Source organism: Schistocerca americana, chromosome X (assembly GCF_021461395.2).
Source record: "Schistocerca americana isolate TAMUIC-IGC-003095 chromosome X, iqSchAmer2.1, whole genome shotgun sequence".
Taxonomy (NCBI): domain Eukaryota; kingdom Metazoa; phylum Arthropoda; class Insecta; order Orthoptera; family Acrididae; genus Schistocerca; species Schistocerca americana.
In genome coordinates this window covers 270,520,641-270,540,926 of record NC_060130.1, presented here as the reverse complement: position 1 = coordinate 270,540,926, position 20,286 = coordinate 270,520,641, and the positions used below count along the sequence as shown (strand labels likewise).

The 20,286-nt window shown below is 41.9% G+C and overlaps 1 non-coding gene across 1 annotated transcript; it reads right to left on the bottom strand.

Annotated features, from left to right (window-relative positions):
• Window positions 1-207: 207 nt before the first annotated feature.
• Window positions 208-282, bottom strand: Trnas-cga. Its single transcript has one exon. It is a non-coding gene; the product is annotated as a tRNA-Ser (tRNA).
• Between the last annotated feature and the right edge of the window lie 20,004 nt (window positions 283-20,286).

Sequence of the window (20,286 nt, the reverse complement as noted above, 5' to 3'; positions counted from 1 at the left end):
GTATTGTTTGGCGTGCAGCATGAAAAACGTCGTAAAATTACATTTCGATCTGAATCTTCCAAGTTAGCTTCTAATAGTTTTGCTATATTCGTACAATAGGCCTATTTCGGCGGTGTTGTCTTTGCCAAGTTCACGTCTACCTGGGCAAGGCGTACATATTGCATCACTGAGAACTTGCTGCCAAATTACTACGTGATTTGAAACTTCCTGCCGGACCGAGACTCGAACTCGGGACCTTTGCCTTTCGCGGGCAAGTGCTCTACCAACTGAGCTACCCAAGCACGACTCACGCCCCGTCCTCACAGCTTTACTTCTGCCAGTACCTCGCCTCCTACCTTCCAAACTTTACAGAAGCTCTCCTGCGAACCTTGCAGAACTAACACTCCTGAAAGAAAGGATATTGCGGAGACATGGCTTAGCCACAGCCTGGGGGATGTTTCCAGAATGAGATTTTCACTCTGCAGCGGAGTGTGCCTGATATGAAACTTCCTGGTAGATTAAAACTGTGTGCCGGACCGAGACTCGAACTCGGGACCTTTGCCTTTCGCGGGCAAGTGCTCAACCAACTGAGCTACCCAAGCACGACTCACGCCCCGTCCTCACAGCTTTACTTCTGCCAGTACCTCGTCTCCTACCTTCCAAACTTTACAGAAGCTCTCCTGAGAACTACGTGACTTCATTTTACCATAATAAAAACAGCGACAGTTGAAAAAAGGGTTCATCAGTAATACAATATCTACGTTCCATTCAGCTAAAAGTGTACTTGAAAATGGCGATACCGCCTAAACCGGCTTATTGTACGAAACATAATAAACCTATAGCTTGGAAGATTCAGTTCAGTAGAATAGTTGACTAAGTGCTGGATACAGATTTACTTAGTAGAATAGTTCGTGATGGGATGGAGGGACCGTCTTTGGTCTACAGCCTCTCAAATGAAACTTTTAAGAAACTACCACTAGAGTACAAAATGAGTAAAACGAAGCATAGGACTGCAGAGAGGGACAGCGTTTGACTGTCAAAAGTGCAATACGTAAAGCCTTTGAGGACTACCGTAGTAAAATGTTATCGAAATATCTCTCATAGAACCCAAAGAAATTTTGGTCAAACATCAAATGTTAGCACCTGAAGAAGGCAACGAGTTACGTGGCCGAAATATTGTGCCAGAGCGACACAAACATGCGGCAGTAAACCCGATTGTTCCACATGTCAAGATCTCGCCGGGAAAGCCTGAAGAGTTACATCAAATGTTATCATTGGCACGAAATTTAGTGTCCAGACAATCAAGGACCAGACAGAAACGGAAACTGAGGGTAGCAAATTAAAGTAGTAAAGTGCTGAACTCGGTTTTCATGTGTTTCTTTGTAAACGAAAATCCCGGATTACTGCCGCAGTACCGTTATCAATGCAAAAATGGGTTATACGGATATTAGCGTCAGATGTGTTGAGGAACAGTTGAACTCACTGAAATTGAAGAAAACACCATCAAATGGTTGCTTACAAGTAATATTCTATACATAAATTTATACAGACAGTTACATATCGTAGGTTCCTTGGAAAAAAATTAATATACTGTGCCTCGTAATGCGAAAAAAAACATAGATCACGTCCTCCTACGAATAGTGTAGCGGAAGTGCTCCACAGAATTCCCGTCCAGTATCTTTGACAGTCTTATAGTGTGGAATGTTAGAAAAACTTCTGATCTCAAAAGTAATAAGATAGGTCCTACATCCAAAGGTACCAGCTAGTAACGGTCATGCGAAACCAGCTTGCACTTTTCGTTAATGATGTTTTGAAAGCTTTGGAACAAGGTAATCAAGTGAAGACAGTATTTCTTAACTCCTGAAAAGCTTTTGATGCAGTACGACACCAACAGTTATTAAGAGAAGTACATTCATATAGAACATCGAACCAAATTTTTGATTGGATTGAGGATTTCTTGATCGAGAGGGCGCAGAGAGCTATGTTAGATGGAGAAACATCGACAGATTTAGAAGTAACGTCAGGCGTGCCCCAGGAAAGTGTGTTGGGACTCTTGCTGTTCATGGTACTAACGACCTGGCTGACAATATTAATTACAGCAGATTTTTGCAGATATTAATAATGAATAACTGTCTGAAAAAAGCTACACTAATATTCAGTCAGACCTTGATAAGTTAACAAAATGCTGAAATATGGTGAACTTGCTCTCAATGATCGAAATGTAGAAGTTCACACTTCACAAAATGAAAAATACGGATTTCTACCATTAAACTATCAACATCTCCAAGCTGGAATCATTCAAATCATACAATCACCTGGTTGTAATAAATCTGCAGTGATATGAAAGTGAAAGATCGCTTAGGCTCATTCGTAGGTAAAACAGGAAGTTGACTTCGATTCATTTCTAGGGTACTTGAAACGTGCAGTCAGTCTGCAAAGGAGATTACTTAAAAAATACTCGTGCAACACATCCTAGAATATTGCTCAAGTATGTGGAATCCATAGCAACCAAGAATGGATATTTTATTTACATAGATAAGGGCTGCACGCAGGGTCGGAGGCTTGTGAGACCCACTCGAGAATGTCACAGAGGTGCTGCTGAAAAACTTTATCTAGCACACATTTGAAGATGATGCCAATTACCCTGCAAAAGCACATTTAAAATATTTTAAGAATCATTGAGAAATCTCGAAATATACCACAAACCCCAAAGCATCGCTCGCCTGGGGACCACGAAGATAGGATTACATTAATTAAACAAAGCACAGAGGCGTTTATGCAATCACTGTTCCCGCGCGTCAAACGCGAATACACCGTAAAGAAACCCTAATGCTTTGTACAGTGAGAGTTTCTCTCTACTATACACTTCCCAATTGTTTGTAGAGTGTGGATGTATATGTAGATGTATTCTGGTGCAGAACTAGGTGGCTTTGTAATTATGGCACTGAACTAGTTTCCGTTCTAAGATGCAAACCTACGTTTTTCTGCCATCCTTAAACCCTTTTATGAACTGCGTGAATTTTATTTATCATACTGCATGACCGATTTCCATTTCCATTCTTTTCCATTTCTAACTTGTGCTCTGTCAACGCCGTTATACCATTACCTTCGTTCTTTTCATCTCACTTTTCGTTAAGCAGTTTCGAATCTCCAACTGGTGATGCCAGTTTAGATCCGTGATAGACGTAACACCTAACTGCCAGATCCACGAATTCAACACCAGCGTTAACCATCGTGTCAGAGTCACGTAACACTTGGATGTTGCTAAGGAACGCCGTTTTATTCGCCTTCTGTTGTCATCCGTGATCAAGCTAAACCAAGATATATCCCTGAAAAGTTGGGCATGGTTACTTGCTTGCTGCAAACCCACCCCTGTGAAGTTCTTAATGTGGTCTATGCACCACAATGGTGTGCGCCCTCTACGTCTTTTCCTTCTTTGATTATTCTTTCCATTGCCTCTTGCCTTCTGGCAGTGTGACCAAGATATTTCAACTGATTTTTGTTGATAGGAGTCGACAGTCTTGTACTGATGCCGAGCTGCCACAGGATCGATTCATTAGTTCGATGAACTGTCCATGGTTTTAGAAGTAATCCGCCTGCATAATTCTAAAAATAATCTCCTGGTTCTGACCAGCACAACTCATTCCTATGTGTCTTCCGTTTATATAATGTTTGGCACGTTGTCAGTAGCGATATTACTTCGAAAAAGGGCTCTTTAGAGACGGATCTCAAGCACAGAATTTACAAGGTTAGGAAAGAGAATCGGTCGTATCCCTTTTCAAAGTTATGGGAAACTACTTGAAATCCGAATTTCGATGCCCGGTTGGGGATTTGAATCCCGCTCCATATCATTTTGCACATGCGCATCTTTTGACAAATAAATAATTTGGGTTCCCATGATTTATTTATGGTTGAAACAGTCATTCTTTGTCTTAATGACTTCTTTTCTTTTTCACCTGCAATTCATTGTTATTGATTTGAAATTTGTGTCTATTTCGAAGAGAAGTAATACTTGTGAAAGAGATATCCATATCATATTGTACGACGTCCTCAAATTTCTGTAAGTTTGTATGAGACAAAGACAATCGAAACTTTCTCCCTGGGGCACTTGGCAGATTATGCACTTATTCATATAAGAAAACAACTGTAAAACGGAACTATATTCTGTCTTTTGATTAAGTTGACGAATTTTTCTCTTATTCCAATATTTTTAATGCTGTAGGACCAAAGGAGCTTAGCATTTAGTTGTCTCGCTAGTCTGTATAATCAATTACTCGGGTGTGTTTCTACTATGGTCATGTGCACATCATTGATTGGTATGTAAGTGGTTAGAGTTGCAATCCTCTGTCACAGATGTGACAGGTAGAGCGGTCACCATACTACATTGGTGGTCCGTATTTAGTGGTGAACCAGACTAGGTAGGGAATAAATGGAACATGATAATTTTAAAAGACAATGAGATGCTGCGTACTTACTTGAGACACCGTTATTAGCAACTGGCAGAGTTTGGTAGTGGTCTCATTGTGGCTCTCCATTTGTCAGGCTGTTTGCATCGTGTAATATCAAGATTTGTGGGACATTCGGATGTGACAGTGGTGCGATGTTGGTCTCCTTGGGAACTCGTCGCCAGGGTTACAGACGACTATGTCAGTGGTATATTTATAGCCATTCTGTAGCAGTTGGCATATGAATGCATTATTAAAGTATGCGATACCAATGATATATTAATTCAAAATAGATCTTACCTGAACTTGAAAATTTTAAATGTTCATTTCTGTTGCCAAATGATGGGGGCATTCACATTATCAATGACCTTGAATACATAGAGCCATTAAGACGCGGGAAATTTAAAAAAATAAAGATGGCGGATGGCGGCAAATTTAAAAACGTAAAGACGGTTGGTAGCAGGAAATTTAAAAATGAAAAATGGTGATGTCGGGAAATTATGTTAGAAGTCATTAAAAATGAAATAGCCAATCATAGTATTTAAAAGAGCAAGATGGGGGAGGGGGAAATATTTTTTAGCATACATTACAATGAAACAATCAAGTACAATGTAGCATTTTTCAAATACATTAAAATGTAACGAAACAAAGATGGCGCTGGCAGAAACTTTTTAGCATGCATTAAAAATGAGACAGCCAGTCAGAGCGCTTCAAAATGCAAGAAGACGCTGGTGGGAAATATTTTGTATCTAATCACAGTGATTATGTATATTAGCCGTTCAAGGTTCAAGATGTTCTGTTTTTTCTATGTATAAAAGTATGCGGACACCCCCAAAAACATCGCTATTCATATTAGGTGCACTGTGCTGCCACCTACTGCCAGGTACTCCACATCAGTGACCTCAGTAGTCATTAGACATCGTGAGAGAGCAGAGTGGGGCGCTCCGTGGAACTGACGGACTTCGAACATGTTCAGATGACTGGGTGCCACTTGTGTCATACGTCTGTACGCGAGATTTCCACACTCTTAAACATCCCTAGGTCCATTGATTCCGATGTGACAGCGAACTGGAAACGTGAAGGGACGCGTACAGCACAAAAGCGTATAAGCCGACCTCGTCTGTTGACTGACAGAGACGTCCCACAGTTGAAGAGGGTCGTCATGTGTAATATGCAGACATCTAACCAGACCATCACACAGGATTGCCAGACTGCATCAGGATCCACTGCAAGTACTATCACAGTTAGGCGGGAAGTCACAAAACTTGGATATCATGGTCGAGCGACTGCTTATAAGCCACACATCACGCCTCGCTTGGTGTAAAGAAGTGTAAACATTGGACGATTGAACAATGGAGAAACGTTGTGTGGAGTGACGAATCACGGTGCACAATGTGGCGATACGATGGCAGTGTGTGGGTATGGATAATACCCGATGAACGTCATCTGCCGGCGTGTGTAGTGCCAACAGTAAAATTCGGAAGCGGTGGTGTTATGGTGTGGTCGCGTTTTTCATGGAGGGTGCTTGCACCACTTCTTGTTTTGCGCGGCACTACCACAGCACAGGCCTGCACTGATGTTTTAAGCACTTTCTTGCTTCCCACTGTTGAAGAGAAATTCGGGGATGGCGATTGCATCTTTCAACACGATCGAGCACCTGTTCATAGTGCACGGCCTGTGGCGGAGTGGTTACACGACAATAACATCCCTGTAATGGACTGGCCTGGGTAGAGTCCTGACCTGAATCTTATAGAAAAACTTTGAGATGTTTTGGAGCGCCGAATTCTGCCAGGCCTCACCGACACATATCGATACCTCTCCTCAGTACAGCACTCCGTGAAGAATGGGCTGCCCTTCCCCAAGAAACTTTCCAGCACCTGATTGAACGTATGCCTGCGAGAGTAGAAGGTGTCATCCAGGCTAAGAGTGGGCCAACACCAAATTGAATTCCAGCATTACCGATGGTGGGCACCACGAACCTGTAAGTCATTTTCAGCCAGGGGGTCCGGGTACTTTTGATCACATAGCAAATACCGGAGAGCCTCGTACACCTGCACGCAAAAGTGCCCCCACACGACGTGGCATGGACTCGACTAATGTCTGAAGTAGTGCTGGAGGGAACTGACACTATGAATCCTATAGCGCTGTCCATAAATCCGTAAGAGTACGGGCATGGAGATTTCTTTTGAACAGCACGTTTCAAGGCATCCCACCTATGCTCAATAACAGATTTTGGTGACCAGCGAAAGTGTTTAATCTCAGGTGATTGTTCCTGGAGCCACTCTGTAGCTGTTCTGGACGTGTGAAGTGTCGCATTGTCCTGCTGGAATTGCCCAAGTCCATCGGAATGCACAATGGACATGAATGGATGCAGGTGATCAGACAGGATGCTTACGTACGTGTCGCATGTCAGAGTCGTATCTAGACATATCAGGGGTCCCACATCTATTCAACTGCACAGGCCCCACACTATTACAGAGTCCCCACCAGTTTGAACAGTCCCCTGCTGACATGCATTGTAAATGAATTCATGAGGTTGTCTCCACACCCGTACACGTCCATCCGCTCGATACAATTTGAAACGAGACTCGTCCGACCAGGCAACATGTTGCTAGTCATCAACAGTCCAATGTCGGTGTTGACGGTTCCAGGCGAGGAGCAAAGCTTTGTGTCGTGCAGTCATCAAGGGTACGCGAGTGGGCCTTCGGCTCCAGAAGCCCATATCGATGATGTTTCGTTGAATGGTTCACACGCTGACACTTGTTGATGACCGACCACTGAAATCTGCAGCAACCTGAGGAAGGGCTGCACTTCTGGCACGTTGAAAGATACTCTTCGGTCGTCGTTGGTCCAGTTCTTGCAGGATCTTTTTCCGGACGAAGCGATGCCGGAGATTTGAAGTTTTACCGGATTTCTGATATTCACGGTCCATTCGTGAAATGGTCGTACAGGAAAATCCCCACTTCATCGCTACCTCGAAGATGCTGTGTCCCATGGCTCGTCCGGCGATTATAATACCACGTTCAAACTCTCTTAAATCTTGATAACCTGCCATTGTAGCAGAAGTAACCTATCTAACAACTGCGCCAGAAACTTGTTGCTTATACAGGCGTTGCCGACCACAGCGCCGTATTCTACCTGTTTACATATCCCTGTTTTTCAGTACACATGCCTATACCAGTTTCTTCGGCGCTTCAGTATATATATAGTCATTTTCAGAAAAAAAACAGAATACCTTGAACGACTAGAGATAAGACCTTCATATTCAGAGGACATGTACATTAGTATGTTCTGCAGAAATGATTATCATCTGAACCACGTCGGACCACTAGTTCAAACTCAAAATCGATCTCGCGGCGCAACACCACCTATGGGAAAACGAGCCTGCGGCTCTCGTTGTCGCTATAAACCGAAGATAATGGATCAGTGTGACTTGAGCAGATGTGCAGGATGCCTCGCAGATGTATACGCGAGCGGTATTGTCAAATCAGTGAGTTTGAAAGACAGCGTATTATCGGCGTCCGAACCGTACCGTCAAATCAGTGAATTTGAAAGAGGGCATATTATCGGCATGAAAGAATGTGATGCATCCATCTGGGGAACCGCAGCTCATGTGGAACGAAGTGTTTCGGCAGTGCAACGGGTGTATCCAGGATGGTTCACAGAAGGCCGAGCTAGGCCAGGTCCCACTGCCTAGACCACCCCCGCGAAGATCGACACCTCATCCGAATGTCACTGCAGGACAGATCTCTTTACTCCTCAGCTCTGGCGCAGCTATGTAACAGTGTAACACATCGTTCACTATCAGGGTTGACAGTCCGTCACCGTTTATCATGGCATAGATGACGGGCACTTCAGACGAATTATGTTGTGGGCTACTACTGGGTAAAACCTGCGACTCATAGCCATACGCTTTCTGCACAGCACCGCAGACGCCATTTTTCAGCAAGACAATGCACGACCACATGTTGCTACACGAACACGTGCCTTCTTGGTGTCACAGCATGTCAGCCTTTTGTCCTGGTCTGCCAGATCAACAGACTTGTCGTCAATCGACATTGTGTCTGATATGGTGAAATGACAGCTGCAACGCTATGACCCAGTGCCAACCACCATAGATGAACTCTGAAACCAGGTGAATGCAGCATGAATTGCTATAGCATAGGACGCCATTAGCGCCTTATACGCGTCGATGCCATCACGCATGGAACTAGTTGGGTGCATGGTGGACCCTATGCTTGCTAGGCAACAGGACACATGGTGAACTGAGGTGACTGAAGTGCTCATCATTTCTGCAGAACGTACTAATGTACATGTCCTGTGAGTATGAACATCCTATCTCTAGTCGTTCAAAGTGTTAGTTGGTTGATTCGGGGGAGGGGACCAAACAGCGAGGATATCGGTCCCATCGGATCATGGAAGTATGGGGAAGCAAATAGCCACGCCCTTTCGATAGAACCATCCCAGCATTTGTCTGAAAGAATATAGGGAAATCACGGAAAATCTTAAATCAGGATGGCCGGACCCGGGTTTAAACCGTCGTCCTCCCAAATGCGACTCCACTAGCTATCGACTGCGCCACCTCACTCCGTATGAGTGTATATATGTATTGTGAAAACCACGTTGGAAAGTATCCACTGAAATTTTTATCGAAGTGTGCGTAAGTAGGCACATGCGCTTGCCCACACACAAACACACGCACACACACACACACACACACACACACACACACACACACACACAAGCATCTTCTCCTGAAATGCCACACCATTCAAAAGTATTTTTCCAACAAATTACTTAAAGAGCGTAATTTGTGGTATTACAACATACTTTACGGTGTATATATGAAGGGCTTATTTCAATAGTGGTAAAAGTCTATTTTTGTTCATTCTGAGATAAAGAGTACTAAAGTTAAATGAGCGCTGAAAAAGTATATATATTTGAATATTTCTGGTATCTCAATTGCAGATTTTTCAGCGTTCATTTAACTTTAGTACTCTGTATCTCAGAATGGACAAAAATAGACTTGTACCACTATTGAAATAAGCCCTTATTATATAGTCCGTAAAGTATGTTGTAATACCACAAATTACGGTCTTTAAGTAATTTAAGTATTCAAGTAATTCAAGTATTCAAGTATATATACTTGAATATTTCTGGTATCTCAACTGCAGATTTTTCAGCGCTCACTTAACTTTAGGACTCTGTATCCCAGAATGAACAAAAGTGGACTTGTACCACTATTGAAATAAGCCCTTAATATGTAGTGTCTATTTTTTTGACATGTCCAAAAGGACAGATACCATTTTGATCTTGCAGCCATTATGAATCAAGGCAGAAATGAATTAAAGACATTAGCTGCCCGTGGGCAATGGTGCGTATTGACTTAAATCAAGTGGGCAAGTTGAAAATTTGTGCCAGACCGGGATTCGAAACAGGGTCTCCTGCTTACTAGGCAGATGCGCTGACCACTATGTCATCCGGACACAATGGTCACCACAACTGCATGAAAACCCCTCAATTCCTCTCGTCAGATCTAAATTCTCAACTTCTACCACACATTACTGATGTAGTGCCCCTGCTCATTAGCCGCATTACTCGCAGCATCTCGCCGGCTCCTGTAAGAGTTCGAACTCGGTGTGCATCTGCACTGAAGGCCATCATCGCCTTAATTATACGAAGGCTGGAACTTAAATAATGGCAACTGTTTATTGACAACCGATACAAAAGAGTTACATGTTTGCACCTGTTACTGTCCTTCAAAGCAGTCACCAGCGTTGTGAATAACCCGTTGCCAGCGAAGTGGAAGGCGTAGTATGCCGTTAGCAGAGACTGCTCTGTTGATGCTGCGAATGAAGCGGTCTACTGCCTGTCGAATCTCTGGAACAGTTCTGAAGCGAATGCCACGTAGCCGAAACTGAAACTCCGCGGAAGTCGAAAGTGCGTCAGAGCCCCAGTATAGTGAAAGTTGTGGTGATTCTCGAGTACGTTCCTCTACGGCAGACCGTCAATGCACAGTATTACCGTTCGTTTTTGGAGCATCAGCTGCGACCAGCTTTGCGAAAGCAGCGGCGACACTTTCTGCGCAACCCACCCATCGTTTTGCACGACAATGCGCGGGCTGTGGCTGCTCTGTTCGGTCGATGGGACTGGGAAGTACTGTACCATCCACCATACTCCGCGGACTTAAGTCCTTGTGACTTTGATTTGATTCCGAAGATGAACGAACCACTTCGTGTTATTCGCTTCAGAACTGTTCCAGTGATTCGACAGGCAGCAGACAGCTCCATTCGCACCACCGACAGAACAGGCTCTGCTAACGGTATACTACGCCTTCCACATCGCTGGCAACGAGCTCTACACAACACTGGTGACTACTTTGAAGGACAGTAACAGGTGCAAACATGTAACTCTTTTGTATTGGTTGTGAATAAATAGTTGCCACTATTTAAGTTCCAACCCATGTTTATATTGTGGTGTTTGCTCTTTGAGACATATATCATGATACACTCGCGCTTGTTAAACGAACCAATGATGAAGACTGCAATTGTTCTTTAGATTTTGTTTGCTTCCTGTGTTTTTCTTAACCTTTAAGGGTCCAGAACGCCGAGCAATAATCAAGAATCAGCCGAACTACTGTTTTGTAAAATTACCCTTTCGTAGGTTAGCTACATTTCCAGAGAATTCTTACAGTGATTCTCAGATTGACACTCGCCTTTGCTACAACTAATTCTACTCTTAATTTTTCTGAACACGTATCCCTAGATTTTTAAGGATTGTAACCTTTCTCAGTATTTCATGATCTGTTGTATAATGGAACCAAAAAAATGGTTCAAATGGCTCTGAGCACTATGCGACTTAACTTCTGAGGTCATCAGTCGCCTAGAACTTAGAACTACTTAAACCTAACTAACCTAAGGACATCACACACATCCATGCCCGAGGCAGGATCCGAACCTGCGACCGTCGCGGTCGCTCGGCTCCAGACTGTACGCCCAGAACCGCACGGCCACTCCGGCCGGCATATAATGGAACACCAATGGGTCATGTCATCAGTTTAAGTGCAATATGTTTAATTCGTATATGATGAAACTGCATTTCTTTACATTGTTCTGGCGTTGTTACATCGCTGTACATGGTGTAAACGATAACTTGTGACAATGTACCATACTGGCGTAGGATATGTCAAGACGACCGAGTGGATGTAACGCACTTGTCGACTATCAAGCTGAGAAACAACCTTAAATTGGTCTATAACAGCCACCTAAGCTACACTCCTGTGCGCCGTTCAATATTTTCAGTATCTTCTCGCCCTCTTAATCCAGCGCCTCAGTCGGTCAGACTTTTTACTTTTTGGTGTCGTTAACATTAGCAATTTAAAGTTTCACACGAGTGTAATGAAATAAAAATATTTTTGTTAAAAACATTAAAAAACTAATTACGTCTATAATTCCATCTAAACTTAACCCTTAAAAACATAACAGTCTCGTAGTAATGAGGGTAAGTTACAACCTGTATGTACAAGAACAAGGTGTTTTAAATATTCGAGTCGGTTTTAGCGAGAAAAAGAAATGAGCTTTAAATGGGTAAGACAAAGCCTGCAGCGTAAGGGGGTGAGATGATACTCAAAATATCGCTCGGCGCGCAGGCACTGTAGCTTAAGTAAGCCAATTCGACGTTGTTTTCCGGCTTGATAGACCGCACGTGTCCTAATCAAATTGTTTGTCTCAGCTTCCCCATACCACTGTGGTACGTTGTAAACAGTTATCTTTCCGCCCTGCGTGCAACAGCAACGGCAACGAACAGTCTCATCGTTAGGCAGTAGATAGTTTATAAATATCGTTCACAGCAAAAGACCTATGGAAGTTCATTGTGCTACGCTCGAAGCTAATTTCACATTTGACAGTTCTATTCAGTTAAGAACGACGTGCCGATTTCCTTATGCTTGCAAGTCTTTAATCAAACCGTAAAGCTGGACTGATATTCCATAATCCAGCGTTTTGTTCACTGGACAACATCGTGGAAATCTGTTGAGTGCCTTTGGGAAATCAAGAATCGCGGTTTCAACTAGGTGGCGCTGGTTACTGTCGTTAGAATTCCATTAACGAAGAGAGCATGCCCAGTTTCACTGAACTGCTTAATGTGAAGCCCTTTTTATTACCAGAAATGAGCTTTTCAATTTTCGCATAATCATATTATCCACACTAAAATCTTATTACATTATTAGCGACAGACTGATGTCATCAGTATAGGACCACAGCAACTAGCATTTAAATGACGATTTTTTTGGAAACGGGTATCATATGGGTTTCTTTAATTGCTAAAAATGCTTTATTTCGTTGGAGAAAAGAACAGTGTCTAATTGCTATATATTCTTCTCGTTCATTGTCCACAGTGTTTTAAGTTCACATCTGAATTCATTTCACAGGACGGTACATGAAAAAAAGATTAGAATTGAACGTCCAATTGATGACGAACCAATTAGAGAGGAAGCACTGGCTCTTCCAAAAGTGCATAAACAAAATATTCCATCAGTTTCATAAATTATTTATCCTATCACGGAGCCCAACATACACATTACAATAGAAAAAATACACTTCTGGAAACAACAGAAACCTGTAAAACTCAAAAGAAGTAATAGAGAGAGTCAAGAACATAGACATACCAGACACAGAAAACCTTATATCATTTGAAGTCACATCAATACACACTTGCATTGCAATAGATGAAACAATCAACAACATCATTCAAGCACTAAAACAAGGAGACGCGCCAGACACACACGTTGGTGAAATAGCATTTATACTCAGGACCACAACAGCACAAAATTACTTCGTGTTCTACAAAGAATTTTTCCCAGCATGAGTGACAGCCAGTGGGATCACCAGTTAGTTGCCTCCTAGACAATATATCCATGAAAAACTTAGAGAACAATATCTTTATATACATAACAAAACTAAAATATACGAGCTTATATACTAGTACTGCTATATTGACGACATATATAATATGCCTGATCGACGACATGCACACATATTTACATCGTCACTCCGCAATCCACCTTACGGTGCGTGGCGCGGGGTACTCCATACCACTACTATTGGTTTCCTTTCCCGTTCCACGCGCAAATAGAATGAGAGAAAAACGACTATCCTTATGCCTCCGTATGAGCCCTAATTTCTGGTATCTTCTCTTCGTGGTCGTTGTGCGCAATGTATGTTGGAGGCAACAGAATCGTTCTGCAGTGTCAAATACCGATTCTCTAAATTTCCTCATAATGTTGCTCGATAAGAACGTCGCCTTCCCTCCAGGGATTTCCATTTCAGTTGCTGAAGCATATCCGTAACGCTTAAGTGTTGTTCAAACCTACCGGTAACATATCTAGCAGCTCGCCTCTGAATTACTTCGACGTCTTCCTTCAATCCGATCTGGTACGGATCCCAAACACACGAGCAGTACTCAACAATAGGTCGCACTAGCGTGCTATACACGTTCTCCTTTACAGATGAAGCACACTTTCAAGAATGAGCACAGATTTTGGTCGTGAACGTGTTATGATTTAGGCAGCCCTCTGTGCCAATTATAAACCCCGCATTGCTTGGCTGAATACTACAACGAACTGTGTCATGTACACTGAGATGCTAGAGACAGAATCGATATGAATGCATGAGAACCTAGGAAACGAAAATCTAATGTTTCAACAAGATAATGCACCACAGTATGCAAAGGCACACTATTTAACACGTTAAAGGAACTTCACAGAAAATACAACACACACATACACTCACACACACACACACACACACACACACACACACACACACAGAGAGAGAGAGAGAGAGAGAGAGAGAGAGAGAGAGAGAGAGAACAAACGAACAAAATTCATATTCGGCGCCAAACTCACTTGAGAAAAAGTGATCGCCGACTGGGATAGGAGACACAATTACAACGCTTACAGAGTGTTTTGGCGAAGTGAGAACTTCTCGTGACAAACAAGATTCTTTAAAATATGTGTAGTGTTTATGTGCGCTTCTCAATAGACCGTGAGAACTCTAAAGTAAAAGGATATGCCAAAGCTAAACCTAAGTAACAGCGAAAATATGCGCGATATGTCTTGGCACAACAAAATTACGTTTAAATATAAAGTGATGTGTTAACTCTTCAATCAAATTCACATTAACATCGTTTAGTTGCAGATTATAGGTTGCAGATGATTATGTACAAATGGTCCTGCATAAGCGCATAATGTAAAATCAAGGTAATTAAAAAAAAAATTGTTCTAAAAGGCCTAATTTTCCTAGATTAGTTACCACTTACATTTCATAGATCTGCATAGAGAAGACCCACTGACGATGGCACAGAGGTGCTGAGAAATGTGTTTGAGTCACATGGAAAACAGTGTTTTGCGTAACAGGCGGACCTTATAACCAATAATTTTAATATACGCGATACGTAAATGTCTCGCTAATTGCCGTACCTCCTCTTAATGGCGTAGGGTTTACCATCCGAAATGCATGGTACAATCAAAATATAGTAAATTGTGACTGATTTCAGTACTTTGTTGTTTCAATTGAAATTCGTAACAGTCACCGCAAAGCCTAACCTAAAATGCTCGCATTTGAAGAAAATCATGAAAATAAAGTTCCAAATCAAAAATGTCTCTAGAAATTTAGAATATGTTTCAGTTGTGCGATATGCATTTGTCGTTTCGGTATGGTAAAATTAAGGCAATTGCCTAGTATAATAACTCGGGGCATTCACGTACAACAATATGTGCTGTTTCCAGTATCATGCCCACGACTTCCATAGAAAGTGATGTCATTTTCTAATTGCAAGGAATCTGCGGCACAGAAATTGAGATGGACACTCCATATGCTGAAATATTTTCTATTCTATTCTAATGTTACTCCAACTGAAATTCTGGCTAAAATACTTCTCATTACGAAAGAGTCATCATAGTAGGAGAGTGATACAGTTTTTGCAGTGGAATGCTTAACTTTGAACCATCGAATCTACTCCACCAATAAAGTTCATTAAGGGATGTATATCGCAGATTTGCCTGGATTTCGGACGTGATGAAAATTTGGATGTAGAAATGATATTTTTCAACACACTGATGAATCCTTTTAACAACAGATGTATTTTCCGTTAGCATTTACAAAGATGTTCACACATAAACTTTTTTCTACCAATATGGTTGACAAAACAGCAACTGTTACAGATTTTGCGTCATTACATTGGCCATACTGCGATTGATTTCAAGTGCTTTGCACCGCTCAATGTATACTCTATCTTAACAATGTACGTTCTTTGGCCTGTTGTCAAAAACAATTACATATACTGATTTCTAATGAAAAGTTAATGATTTACAACAAACTGTTATTACGGTTTTAAAGACAATAAATGATGATTCATGCTGAATACGCTTCTAAATATTGTTGTTTTTTTTTTTTTTACTTTTATGTGAAAATTTTGTTATCAAGTTACAATAACAATACCTATCGTAAAATCTTTAATTACACCTTGATTTCACGTTGGATTTTATTCCTCACTTTCACTGAGGCACAGTAAAAAATGCCAAAACGGAATTTCATGTTAAAGTTCTGTATGATAATTCTGTAGTATCAAAATGACTGAAAGCCAATTGTGTTTACACCAGAATGTTCGAGAATCGTTTGTGAAAATGTTAATTACAACTGATCTAATTGGTGCTTCGTTACTGATGTGGTACATAAAGTGCGCAAGTCACGTTAAATACATCAGATGACTGATAAATGTTCCGAAAGTCTGTTTTTAGGTAAGGTGGAACTTACGAATTTTGCTAATTAATTATTGGTTTAATTACAACATAGATATTTCACCTAACATTTCTATGGGAGTGTAATAATGCAATCACCAAAATGAAATTATAAATTTTCCTGAAATTTACGACAGTATATTAGTTAATTCACAACACCAGCTTTTCTAACTAATCATAACTTTCTGTGAATCATAGTTATGTGGTCTGAAATAGTGTTAATGATGTTGATTCGGTATATAAATGAACCATACAGCTTAATTTGCTGATAGAAACGAGAACCATGCTTTATAACTCTTGTCTATTACATATTGTGGGGTTAATATACAATCTGCTAAGCTTTTAGTGGTATCGAAGCATTTATTATCTACCCTATAATCTGTCTATTACACTATCCAGATATTCGTCCAATATTAAGAACGTGACTGTACAGGCCTGTGGAGTCGTAGCTTCGCATGGAAGGATATCGACGTCAGTGCGTGTGTCTTAAGTCACACCACTGTACAAACAGGTACTCCCTAGTCCGAAGACATCCCTATCACGGATGTTTGACGGATGGTAACGGGTTCCGGCTTCTCTCCAAATCAAAACACGTCTTCTGTCACTTTGCAAGCTAAACCAGGACTCATCCGTGAAGAGAATGGTCTGTCACTGATCTGCATTCCAGTGTACGTGTTGGCGTGCCCGCTACCAACACTCCCTCTCGCGATGATATGTGTGTGGTACACACGTGGTTGCTGGCCTCGCAATACACGGCATCTCCGTGAAGCCTTCTGCGCACAGTACTGTATGATATCACCATTGTGGTGGTTGCAACAGAGGAATGCCGTAGCTGAACTGGGGTCGTGATTCTATTCCATCTTTTCTTTATTTTATTATTCATGCGTTCTTTCACTTAACGAATTATCGTCGTGTTGCAAAGACGAATCGTGCAATACTCAGTACAGAACATGAACTTTGGGAAGTTAGAATTATCAGTTAACTGATTTTCTAGCAGCTATAGGAATATCAGAACGGAAGATAAAACAAAATTTAAGCGTATTTAACAAACAAGACGTTATACACTATCAAAGTGTCGAACGTGCATCTACATCTGAACCTACATGAATACTCTACAATTCACAATTAAGTTCCTGGCAGAGGGTTCATCGAACCACGTTTAAGCTACTTCTCTACCGTTCCACTCTCTAACAGCGCACGTAAAAACGAACACTTACGTCATTCAGTGAGAGCTCTGATATCTCTTATTTTATTGTAATGATCAATTCTCTGTGTGTAAATGGGCGCCAACAAAATATTTTCGTACGCTGAGGAGAAAGTTAGTGATTGAAATTATACGAGAAGGGCCTGCCGCAGCGAAAAACGCCTATGTTTCAATGATTCTCATCTCAATTTGCGTATCATATCCGTGGCATTCTTTCCCTTATTTCGCGATAATACAGAACGAGCTGCCCTTCTTTGAACTTTTTCGATATTCTCAGTCAGTCCTGTCTGATCTGGATCCCACACCGCACAGCAGTACTCCGGAAGAGAGCGGACAAGCATAGTGTAAACAGTCTCTTTATCAGACCTGTCGCATTTTCTAAGGGTTCTACCAATAAATGTCAGCCTTTGGTTTGCTTTCCCCGCAGCATTATCTATGTCATCGTTCCAAATTCAGTTATTCGTAACTGAAATCCCTAAGTATCTGGTTGCAATTGCAATCTTTAGGTTTGTGTGATTTATCGTGTAACTGATATTTAGGGGACTCCTTTTAGTACTCATGTGGATGACTTTTCACTTTTGATTATTTAGAGTCAATTGCCACTTTTTGCGCCACACAGATATCTTGTCTAAATCGTCTTGCAATTCGTTTTGATCATCTTATGACTTTAAAAGACGATAATTGACAACATTATCGGCAAACAATCCGAGAGGGCTGCTCAGATTTTCTCCTAAATCGTTTATGTGGATCAGGAACAACAGAAGGCTTTTAACACTTCCTTGGGGAACGCCAGATATTACTTCTGTTTTAGTCGAGAACTTTCGGTCAGTTCTTACGAGCTGTGACAGGAAATCACGAATCCTGTCACACATCTGCGGCGATCCTCCATATGCATACAATTTAATGAGAAGTCGCATGGGAGGAACGGTGTTAAAAACCTTCTGGAAATCTAAAAATATGGTATCAGTTTGATACCCCCTGTCGACAGTATTCATTTCTTCGTGAGAACAAAGAGCTAGTCGTATTTCACAAGAACGATTTTCATTGACTACACTGTAATGTACATTTGTTGCTTCTTCCGATTATTTTCGTATTTATCAGTAATAGGATAACTACAGCAATGCGTTTGACAAGAATTCGGATGAATCGTCCATACTATACTGTGTTGGTACATTCCACTGCAGTTCTCCGTTCCTGTGTCTTGCCAACGATCCTCTTCATTCCACATCATCGTTTGTCTGCCTTATACACTCATTTCAACGTTTGCCTCTGAAAGCTTTCCTTCCACCATCCCTTAATTGGAGTTTTCAACGATGACATCATGTCGTAAGGTGTCCCCAAAAATAACGTTTGCCCAGTCAATAACGTTTCAGGCCCAAGACGTATCTGCAGACGCCCCTGACAGCGGTAGGATACGAACCTGATTGTCGCCCGCCATACGGCCTAGCAACCAGGAGCGATGACCTAGGGAGCCAATTATTTCCATAGTTGTGTTTCCAGGACTCCTTTGTTTATCAACTGCGTCACTCTCACAGCACAGCGACATGTCGATGATATTCTACGCCCGTACTGTTACCCTTTGTGACAAACCATGCTGAGCTTACATTCTAGCCAGATAATGCCTACCCACAAACTGCGAGAGTATTGCTTGTCTAAGCTCTTCACATCAGAGTCCGAACCATAGTCCTTTCCACAAACATGGAATTGTTTGTTACGTACAAATAGCGCAAAAAAGCGTCATTAGTCTCTGTGTGATATTGTTCTGCAGCACTAATGTCAGAACATAATACTTAGCGTACCCTTTAATTGCGTTCATTCTCCAGAGTTATTGCTCTTTGTGCGAAACCTCACTGGTTTAGGGAAACTAGCTATTCCTGTGGGTCACAATCCAACTCCAGGAAATCGGTTTTGCTCTTTGTGTGAAACCTCACTGGTTTAGGGAAACTAGCTATTCCTGTGGGTCACAATCCAACTCCAGGAAATCGGTTTTCCTTACAGTTTGCCGGCCGGTGTGGCCGAGCGGTTCTAGGCGCTTCAGTCTGGAACCGCGCGACCGTTTCGGTCGCAGGTTCGAATCCTGCCTCGGGCGTGGATGTGTGTGATGTCCTTAGGTTAGTTAGGTTTAAGTAGTTCTAAGTTCTAGGGGACTGATGACCTCAGATGTTAAGTCCCATAGTGCTCAGAGCCATTTGAACCATTTGAACCTTACAGTTTCTTCGTACACGAGTGGTGTCCTCATATGTGCCACTAGAAACTACGGAGAACTTCTTTCTGATACACCGTAAGTGTCTTTCCGGCAGTGTAAGTGCATGTTATTTCAGTTCAGTACCGACGGTGTTACATAAGAGAACCACACTTATTCAAATATCCCCTCCTATTATACTGTGATGGAATTAATTTCTTAAAGAAACGTTGAGTTTCTTCCCCAAGTGTAGAGAACATCTTCAAGGGAGTCTGTAGCTTCTGCGAGTGTCCGATTCACACCCTGGGACGCCATTGTCTGCAGTAAATGTTTCTTTCTGCGTTCTATCGCAAAGAGACGTCACTTCATATGTTTTTAAGACTTGAGTGCATTGGGCCGTTGTTGTTTGCCTCATCCGTTGTTGCTATCGTCCAACGATGGAAACCTGGTACACATCTTTTTAGCACCGGCAGCCAGATGCCATTCAGTCACGCAGCCTCCTTCATCCACTTAAAATTGTTGGCGTGTTTAATAATCTCTATCACTTCTCCGTGTAGCGTATCGTAATACCTGCTCTTGGTAGCACGCGAAACATGAACAACGTTTGCCCTCGTCTCGGATAAAGCCGCGTGACCGGTAGCGCTTGGGAATTATTGAACCAAACAGTGAGTAAGTGCTT